The sequence below is a fragment of the Dreissena polymorpha genome, chromosome 2 (genome assembly GCF_020536995.1).
Source record: "Dreissena polymorpha isolate Duluth1 chromosome 2, UMN_Dpol_1.0, whole genome shotgun sequence".
Classification (NCBI taxonomy): Eukaryota; Metazoa; Mollusca; class Bivalvia; order Myida; family Dreissenidae; genus Dreissena; species Dreissena polymorpha.
The window spans coordinates 33,068,419-33,077,135 of NC_068356.1; the positions used below are offsets into that span (position 1 = coordinate 33,068,419).

At 36.2% G+C, this 8,717-nt stretch overlaps 1 protein-coding gene across 6 annotated transcripts in view; it reads right to left on the reverse strand.

Moving 5' to 3' along the window:
- The window catches only part of LOC127866516 (unconventional myosin-XV-like), a 153,295-nt gene extending 149,843 nt beyond the window's left edge, over positions 1–3,452 (reverse strand). For all 6 annotated transcript variants that reach the window (XM_052407080.1, XM_052407077.1, XM_052407076.1 and 3 more), the window contains exon 1: positions 3,269–3,452. The gene's annotated coding sequence lies outside the window, so the exon portion shown is untranslated. The remainder of the gene's footprint in view (positions 1–3,268) is intronic.
- Positions 3,453–8,717: the final 5,265 nt, after the last annotated feature.

An 8,717-nucleotide genomic window follows, 5' to 3' on the forward strand; every position in this document is an offset into this window, starting at 1 on the left:
CTGCAATTTGGCTTCTTTGAAACAAAGAAATCGCTTCTCCTGAGCTTTAAGACACCTGTATTTTTAAGAGATTCAAAACAGAAAAAAAAATACTTTGGCTAGCAAATATCACAATCTATTTCTTTAAATTTTCATGTAGATGCGTGGGTCTGAGGTGGAATGTCCCCGTCGGGGGCGAAGGGCCCGGGCCCTAGCTTAATGTATAATTTATGTGCAGTACATAACATGTATTCTTTACAGTATTAATGAAAATCTGAATTAAAACAAACACTGGAAATTTTAACATTTTAATAAGTTGTAACTTCCAATAATGGCAATGACATTTCAAAATATATAACTAAAGCAATTTAAATGACTAGTCAACAAGTAGTTATTCATTGCAAATAAGAAGAAACAGTACAAACTGTAAACATCTTTAACATCTGTCAAACAATAACATTCAATATAATTAACCTCTACTTAACACTATCCCATTTTACCAAGAGAATGTGACTAGCAATTCAAATAATATTACCAAAGGAGTAAGTTACCTTAAGAAAAATAAAGTCTGATAAACATCACAATAATTAAAACAATTATACTGAAGCATTTTATAAGCAAATACCTAAACATTTATAAGTAATACTGTGTTAAGAGTACATAATGACTGTCTTTTTCTGAAATAATTGACTAATTAGTTTATAAAGATTGTGTGCCTGTTGACATGAGAATAATTGTTTTTATTTGATTAACTTAGGCATTTTTTTGGAAAAAAAATCGGGCATACGTTGCCCCAGCTGATGCAATCTTAGGATTTAAATATTTTGCTGAGGAAGCTTCTTGGGGCCATTTTTTTCAAATACAAATTTCGACGTAGCTTAACATTGCAGTGCCAATTCAATATATTTAGCATTTAAGGCAACCAAGTCCGACCTTAATCATGAAAAAATCAGGAGAGTTTGGGGCTCCAGAGTTTCATTTATCCTAATGAAAGACTCACCCTCCTGTAAAATGTGGTAACAAATAAATCCACTTACCGCTTTGAGGATCAAAACTCCGCGGAGAAACCAAACATCAACGAAATCTGTCGAAAATCGAATAAAAAACGAAATGTAAGTGTAGCAGGAAAGTGCATTTATCCGGAGGTGCCGGTAAATGATAAACGTTAACAAAACTGGAACAAGATAACTTCAACAGCGAACTATCGTTCTAACTCGAAACACAAACGAAAAAGTCGTTTATTTTTCTTCTTTTTTGACATATCCAATTGTTGACTTTGTCACAGTTTGTGACCTTGAATCAAAGTCGTACAGTCTCGTTACCCGCTCCGCGATTGGACAATTATATCGATACGACCAATGAGAAAGCAGTTAACATATATCGGTTAAGGTTGTTTACTTCCGTTTCAGACAGTTAGTATATTAACGAATACTAAATATCTCGTCATTGTCGTGAAAATTTGCAGATGTTTTTTTTTCTTTCCGAATTTGAGCCGGCCTGAATACCATTTGAGGCGGTCAAATCGGCCGCCGGCCGCCTCCTGATGAAAACCCTGGACTGAGTATTGCGTATTACGATACATACCGATATACCGGTATATTGTTGCAGCACTAATTGCAAGGTTATTGTCCTGACACAAATTTTCAAATTCGACCCCTTAGTGCTTCCTTGACCTTTGAGGTATTGAGACAATTGTTACAGGCAACATATATCCTTTAAATGGTTTACATTTATTTTAAAATCCATCAATATATAGCCAAGCTACAGCTATGACATGAATTTTCATGCTGTTTTAATGGCAAAATCTGATCTCTCTTTACCTCTAAGTGTGACCTTGACCTTTGAGATAGGGACAATGGTGTCGCAAGTGAAACGGTGTTTTACAATGGTTTACATTTAAACACTTTCCGATATCTGCTGGTCAAATAGACAAAAACAGTCTAATGAAGTCTAAATTCTATATGTAACTGAATACCCCCCCCCCCCCCCCCGTTCTACAAATCAAACAGCTATAACAGTTTGACTTGACATGCATGTGTCACTCCTGTCAACATCAATTCACTGAATATGCTTGTATTACACGTCTGATTTCAAATACTAATTGGTTATACAAACAAGCTGTTAGTAGGGCTCATTGGGTCATTGTCGACCTGACTAGAATCGGCTTCGTGTCACCCGGGGTGACAAGAATCGGCTTCTAGTCACCCGTGTATTTTTTTATCAAACGGCACCGCATCCAGGTATTTAATATAGGCTATTGTGGCTTGTTTTTCTTTAGACATTTAGCTGTTCTTTCATTTTTGTAGAATTTTTACACAAATTCCCTCGCATATGAACAACCAAATCATGTTTTAATTGTTGAAAAAGTGAAATTGTTGCCAAGGGTGACTTTATGCTGATTTCGAGGGTGACTAGAATCAGCTTGCAGTCATCCCCGGGTGACAAGAATCAGCTTCATGTCACCCCCGGGTGACTACAATCGCCTTCATGTCACCAGGGGGTGACTAGCGTCGGTTTGAAGTCACCCTAGGGTGACAAGAATCGGGTTCTAGTCACCTCCGGGTGACTTGTGGGTCATTTCAGGTCGACAATGATCGACCCATTGAGCGTAAGTAGGCTACATTGAGCTTGTAACTATACAATAAACTGAACCTTAAACTATAGATAAATGAAAATGTTACGAGAGCTGAATATTCTGAGGGTATGTTAGAGTCGGATGGATGGATGGACGCACAACTGGATATTTCTACAGCCTTCTTTGGAGTGGGGACTAAAATTTCAAAATCTGTTAATGTGAACAAGTCCCTTTAAAACTGATGTCAGTTTTTTCTTAATTAATTCACTTCAATAAGCAAATGACATTTAGAGCATAACGCACCATTTTTTAAATAAACAAGAGCGCCGCATAACGGGTGCCACGCTCGGCTACGGGTGCAGTTTTGAATAAATGAAAGCTTGTCACAGTGACCTTGACCTTTGACCTAGTGACCCAAAAATGGGTGTGGCGTGAAGAACTCATCAAGGTGCATCTACATATGTAGTTTCAAAGTTGTAGGTGGAAGCAATTTGATTTTAGAGCCAATGTTCAAAACCTTAACAAAATATTAAGTTTTTAGCACGACGCGGACGGCGGACGTCGAGCTGGCTATGACAATACCTCCGAAAATGCCGAGCTAACAAAACCACAACAATTCAATGTCAATGCAAAACTAATTAAACAGTATGTATCGCCAATCGAATGAACGAACATTATCGGGTACAAACACGGTCTGCGACAGGTGCTACTTACCGTCCTTCAATTTATCACGATTTTACATGAAAATGAACATTTAGTACTCCAGTGGGTTTTTTGTAACAAAATAATGCGTATTCCTTTTAATTTTTTAACTTAAAACAGTCGGAACGTTCATAAACCGAACAAAAATTGTCTCTGTGCCTACCCGAAAGACACAAATACCGTTTCAGAAGCAAAGTTGTTTTGATTGGATACAGGTAAGTCAAAGGTTAAGATACATAAAACGAAAGTAGGTTGACGGTTAGCAAGGGAGTGAACGTACACGATGCATCAGTAAGCATTAAGAGGACATGGCATATTTTGTCAACAGGCGGTGTATTTACTTCAGATGAGTGAATTGTGGAATAAAAAAAGCCTATTTTATTTTCAAAGTATTTCGTTTCATGAAAATATTAGTTGTTAAGAAACGGGTCCGGTTCAGAAACGCCTGCCTTCACACAAATGTTATTGACAGAATTTGGTTAGAATGTGGTCAAGTGTCTCGTTTAACTGATAGACACAAAGAAATAAATTTTCATAAATCTTTTTTCATCGAAACTTTATTTGGTGGCACACAGTAAACAGCTATCTACGAATTTCGTTTCACGATTCTAGAACTTTTTTAATAAGTAAAAAACTATATAGAAGTAATGATATAGGAGGCGCATTCAACGAGAAAAAAAGACCAATAATATAGAAATCGCAAATAAGAATGAGGACTTGATCTGATATTTTATCAGTTGTAATTCTTGCAGAGTAATAAAGATAACACAAATCTGGATCGACAGTGAAAAGAAATCTGTAGTTACATACATGTATTAACGAAGCGTATTGTTTCAAAAAAATAAAGCCCATATAAACCGAACAAATGTAAGTACCAATAATTTATTGTTTAATTGTGTCATCTACCTCGAAAGCCTTCTTCTACTTATAGCATTAATGACTTTTGCGTCTTCCGTTACAAATACTGCCACAAGAAGTACGGTACTACTACCAAAGTCACTTTAAATGATTAGTTTATCTCAAACTTCAAATGTAATTTCACATTCTAATTTCTACCACACATATTTGGTAAACAAAACAGCGTGTGTATATATAGAGTTTGGCTGAAATACGCATTCACCTTGAATAAACTCGTGTGGAAAAAACAAAATTGATTTTTTTAATGTGCATTTAATTTAATTTAAATCCTCCGTAGACACACTTGACTTAAAATTATATATTTTTTTGAATATTATTTACAACTGAAGGAAAATGAAGGTTTGTGATCGCAACGTCAAAAACACATATGTGCACACAACTCAGATCATGTTTATTAAATTGAATGTATAGAATACAAAAAATGACACGAATTCGTTGTTTAATAGTTAATGTCAACCTCATGCCTACCATCTCTCCATTTATTGACTTTTTATGTCCCCCATTACAATAGTGGGGGACATATTGTTTTTGCCCTGTCTGTTGGTCTGTTGGTTTGTTTGCTCCAACTTTAACATTTTGCCATAACTTTTGCAATATTGAAGATAGCAACTTCATATTTGGCATGCATGTGTATCTCATGGATCTGCACATTTTGAGTGGTGAAATGTCAAGGTCAAGGTCATCCTTCAAGGTCAAAGGTCAACTATATAGCTTCAAAGCGGCGCAGAAGGGGACATAGTGTTTCCGACAAACACATTTCTTGTTTCTTAGATAGTTTCCCTGTCAACGAACTATGTATATACATGTCACGAACTAATTTTTTTATGGAATAATCATGTTCGAAGTGCATGTATTAAAAAATTAAACACTAAACAGTACGTAAGTGCACCGCTTGTTCTAAAAAAGGTCAACAGAAATCTGCCATATTTCCCACATATACACCGACAATCGTGATGAATTGACTATCTATGGAAACACCGACAATCGTGATACATCGACTATCTATGGAATCAATCGTCTGCTGATCATGAGTGAGACACAGAAAGCTGTTCTAAATCTTACCGATGCATGTGGTATGTTCGCCACCTTGGTTATCATGTTTTATACGTTTCATAGTTTATGCGATAATATGTATTTCTAACTAGAAATACTAAATCATTTTCGTTGTTATTTATGTATAATTAGTTATTTAGTCTATAAGACATGTAATCAACTTAAAACTAAATTTCACTTATTTAAATATTCTCAATCACAAAGGGATGCAACTTAAATAGTATTTACCCAAAACTAACCACAGTGTTATTTCCCGTATGGTGGAGATTTACGGCAGAGCTGTCTAAAACCCAGGTAAATTATCCATTTTTTCACCTTAATCTCCAAGAGCCAATAAAATGTTGGTTCGGCCAACATTGTCATACACTTGTCGAGTCGCAGAACTAAGTTTTAATAATATCTGGAATGATCAACAAAGAGACAACATTTTATCTCCCATGTTGTTTTCACAAATACTAGTCTTCGTTGGGCGTTAACATTCTCGGAGTAGGGTATCAGATAAGATTGATGATTACGTTTTCATTTAAATATACGCTTTTGAAATGAAATTAAAAACGTCCTCGACTTTTGTCATAACTGTTTGATTTTAGCAACCAAGTACTGCCACTGCATATCGTTGCCAGAGGGTTTGATGAATTTGTGAACGTAAAAGGGTCGAAATGTCGCGTTAATTCTGCGTTTTGATGGCACGACAAGTGTGTGAAACAGCGTGTGTATATCTCAGTAGCCAATTCATCGTTCTTTTCTTCTAACAAAAACAATATTAAGAAACAAACCTCGTCCGTTATCGTGAACATCTTGTTTAATGTTAAAATGTGTTTTGTGAAAAACAACTGTTCAACCTTGGCCTTCTTTTAAATAATCCGAGCACCGCGCCGCGATAATGTTTGAATCCATGAGCAATCAGTAATACGAAAATAACACAATTACGTTCGTTACATTGCTAATGATCGTGTTTTTAATGATTTGTACACTGTTATAACATTATAAAAACTATAATTATTGTAGCTATAACCTTTGCTTAGCCTTATTCGTGTTATCGCGTGGCCATGTAACAAATTTAATACTCGTTTTGACTATTGAACTTAGGGACGATTTTGTTCTAATCCGAGGGAATAATTAGGCCTATATTAGGCAATCAGCCACATAGTTAAAAGTAAATAATTACATCATTTTACAATATGTACAGAGGCGTCAGAGCTGGGGCGACAGGGACGGCGGCCGCCGCCCCAATATTTTTTGGCAAAAATGAAATTTCGGCAAAGACCTTTTTTTATTTTATTTTTTTTTTTCATTTCAATACCGGTATATTTGACAATATATTTACCACGAAGCAAGGTAATCCCGCTTTCGCGGTTATGACACGTGTATTGTTGATTGTCATCACCCGCCCGCGGTAATGTGCGCGTCAATTATGTTGATAATTGATCGGTCTCTTTCATTACGATAATCCCTTTATTCTTGAGTAATTAAACCTGGTATTCTTTAATTGACGGTATGATCTAAGCCTTTGCTTCTTTTTATTAATATAAAGGAAAGTATGACATGAAACAAATGTGCCGATATCCAATAGTCATTACTTATCACAAAATTAAGGATACCTCAAGATACCGGAATTAATTGTAATAACTCAAAGTAAATAGATAATTCTAAAAAACTTATTTAATGTTTTTTTTACAATTTTTGTGTCATTTCTATATGTCTACTCCAAACCAACGAACGAATTTCCAATTTCCAAAACGGAATTTCGGGAAAAAAATTCCGAAGAACGTTCTTTCAACCCACATGATCCCTATATTGTTGTGGCGCCTGCTACAAAGTACAAACTTCGACATATACAGATCACTTTTTCATCGTCTGTCTGTCTGTCACAACTTTTGTCATTCAGAATATGCCTGCAATAGACGTGTATAAGGATAGTTATCAGGCATAAAAACGCATCAGAATGCGCCATTTGATGCTAAAATTTGAAAGAAAAAAAAAATCCGGGGGAGGACCGGACCCACAACAACGGGAGCGGGATACCCGCTCCCATACCCACCCTCTCCGCCGCCCCAATGTCAATTTGCGTCCGACGCCCCATTCGAATTATTATTTTCATTCATGATGTGTTTTCTTAATGAGCAAACGCCTATTTGATGGTATCGTTTGAGGTAGGCTAAGGTCACAATTGTCTTGTAATTTGACTTTGGACCCTACATTATCGCCGTGGCGTAGCGGATGTGGTGTCCGCCTAGCGATCGGGAGGTCATGGGTTCCATCACCACTGTGAGAGCGTTCTTTAGATCTTCCCCATATATACCAAGGAAACGAACTCGAGAGCGTTTCATATAAGCCTAAGGCTTGTTATGCAATCGAGATTAAATGAATAGGTTAAAAAAATAAATAAACCCTACATTATAAGTTCAATGCTCTTTAAACTGGCGTATGGAATACCAGGATGTGTAGCTACATTTTACCTCTACCTTGTGTATCAGTGATGGCTGTATTCATAACGTAGTTATTTTTATAATAACCTTTCCATATTCAAAAATATGCTGCTATAAATATACGTAAGAAGGCATTGGATCACTGTGCGGTATCACAATGGCTTTCGAAGATTGACGCTTTTCTTAACAGAATTTAGTTATTTGTGAAACTTTTGCTATAAATCCGTATGGTAAAGGACATGTATATTGTATATGTGTATATATTTATATACATACTCTATTTCGTGATGTCGAAAAAATCTCGCATCGCTGTGTGTGATATGGGTTTTGCTAGTGTACAATCACATTACATTATTAAAAACCCGGCGCCCGATGTACTGATGTTGATGCATCAAGGTTAGGTTGTCGACAAATTGGGAAATCGACATTGGATAAGTTTACGTAACCCGAGATGCCTCCAAGTTTCAAGGTCGAAACGTTTGTGCAGTATGCAACCAGTGCTAAAAGGTTGGCGTACATAAATTAATATTTTGAAAGTGAACTACAGTGCGTCAACAGCAGGAATACGATACCTTAGCGCGTGCTTCTCTATTTTTGAAAATGGACCGATTGCGTAATAGTCCATAACTATATCGTACATGTATATGCAATTTTAAACGTATATGCCAGAATTTTTTTAAATATTAATATATGAGTTATTTTCTTAGTGAGTTACTTTTTTAAATATCATGTGTTATTGCTTCTGATTAACCCGAATGTTGCCACCATTGATGCGCTGCCATGGAGTATTTCGGTATATCTCCTTAGGCATTACAAACAATACTGACAAGTGGGGTCATCTTTGGCTCGAATGTTTGCAAAATCGCCAGTGAAGGAAGACACTTACCGTTTCGCCAATCACATGATTATATAGTTTTCACCATGGTGCAAGGTTTATAAACATTCGAGTAAACCAGTAACTGACACTAAGACGTCACAATGTTAATGCATTAACTTTTTCACTTTTAATTTTCAAGTACACAAGCCATCGAGGAAACAGACATGTTGTGTATGCATTTCCA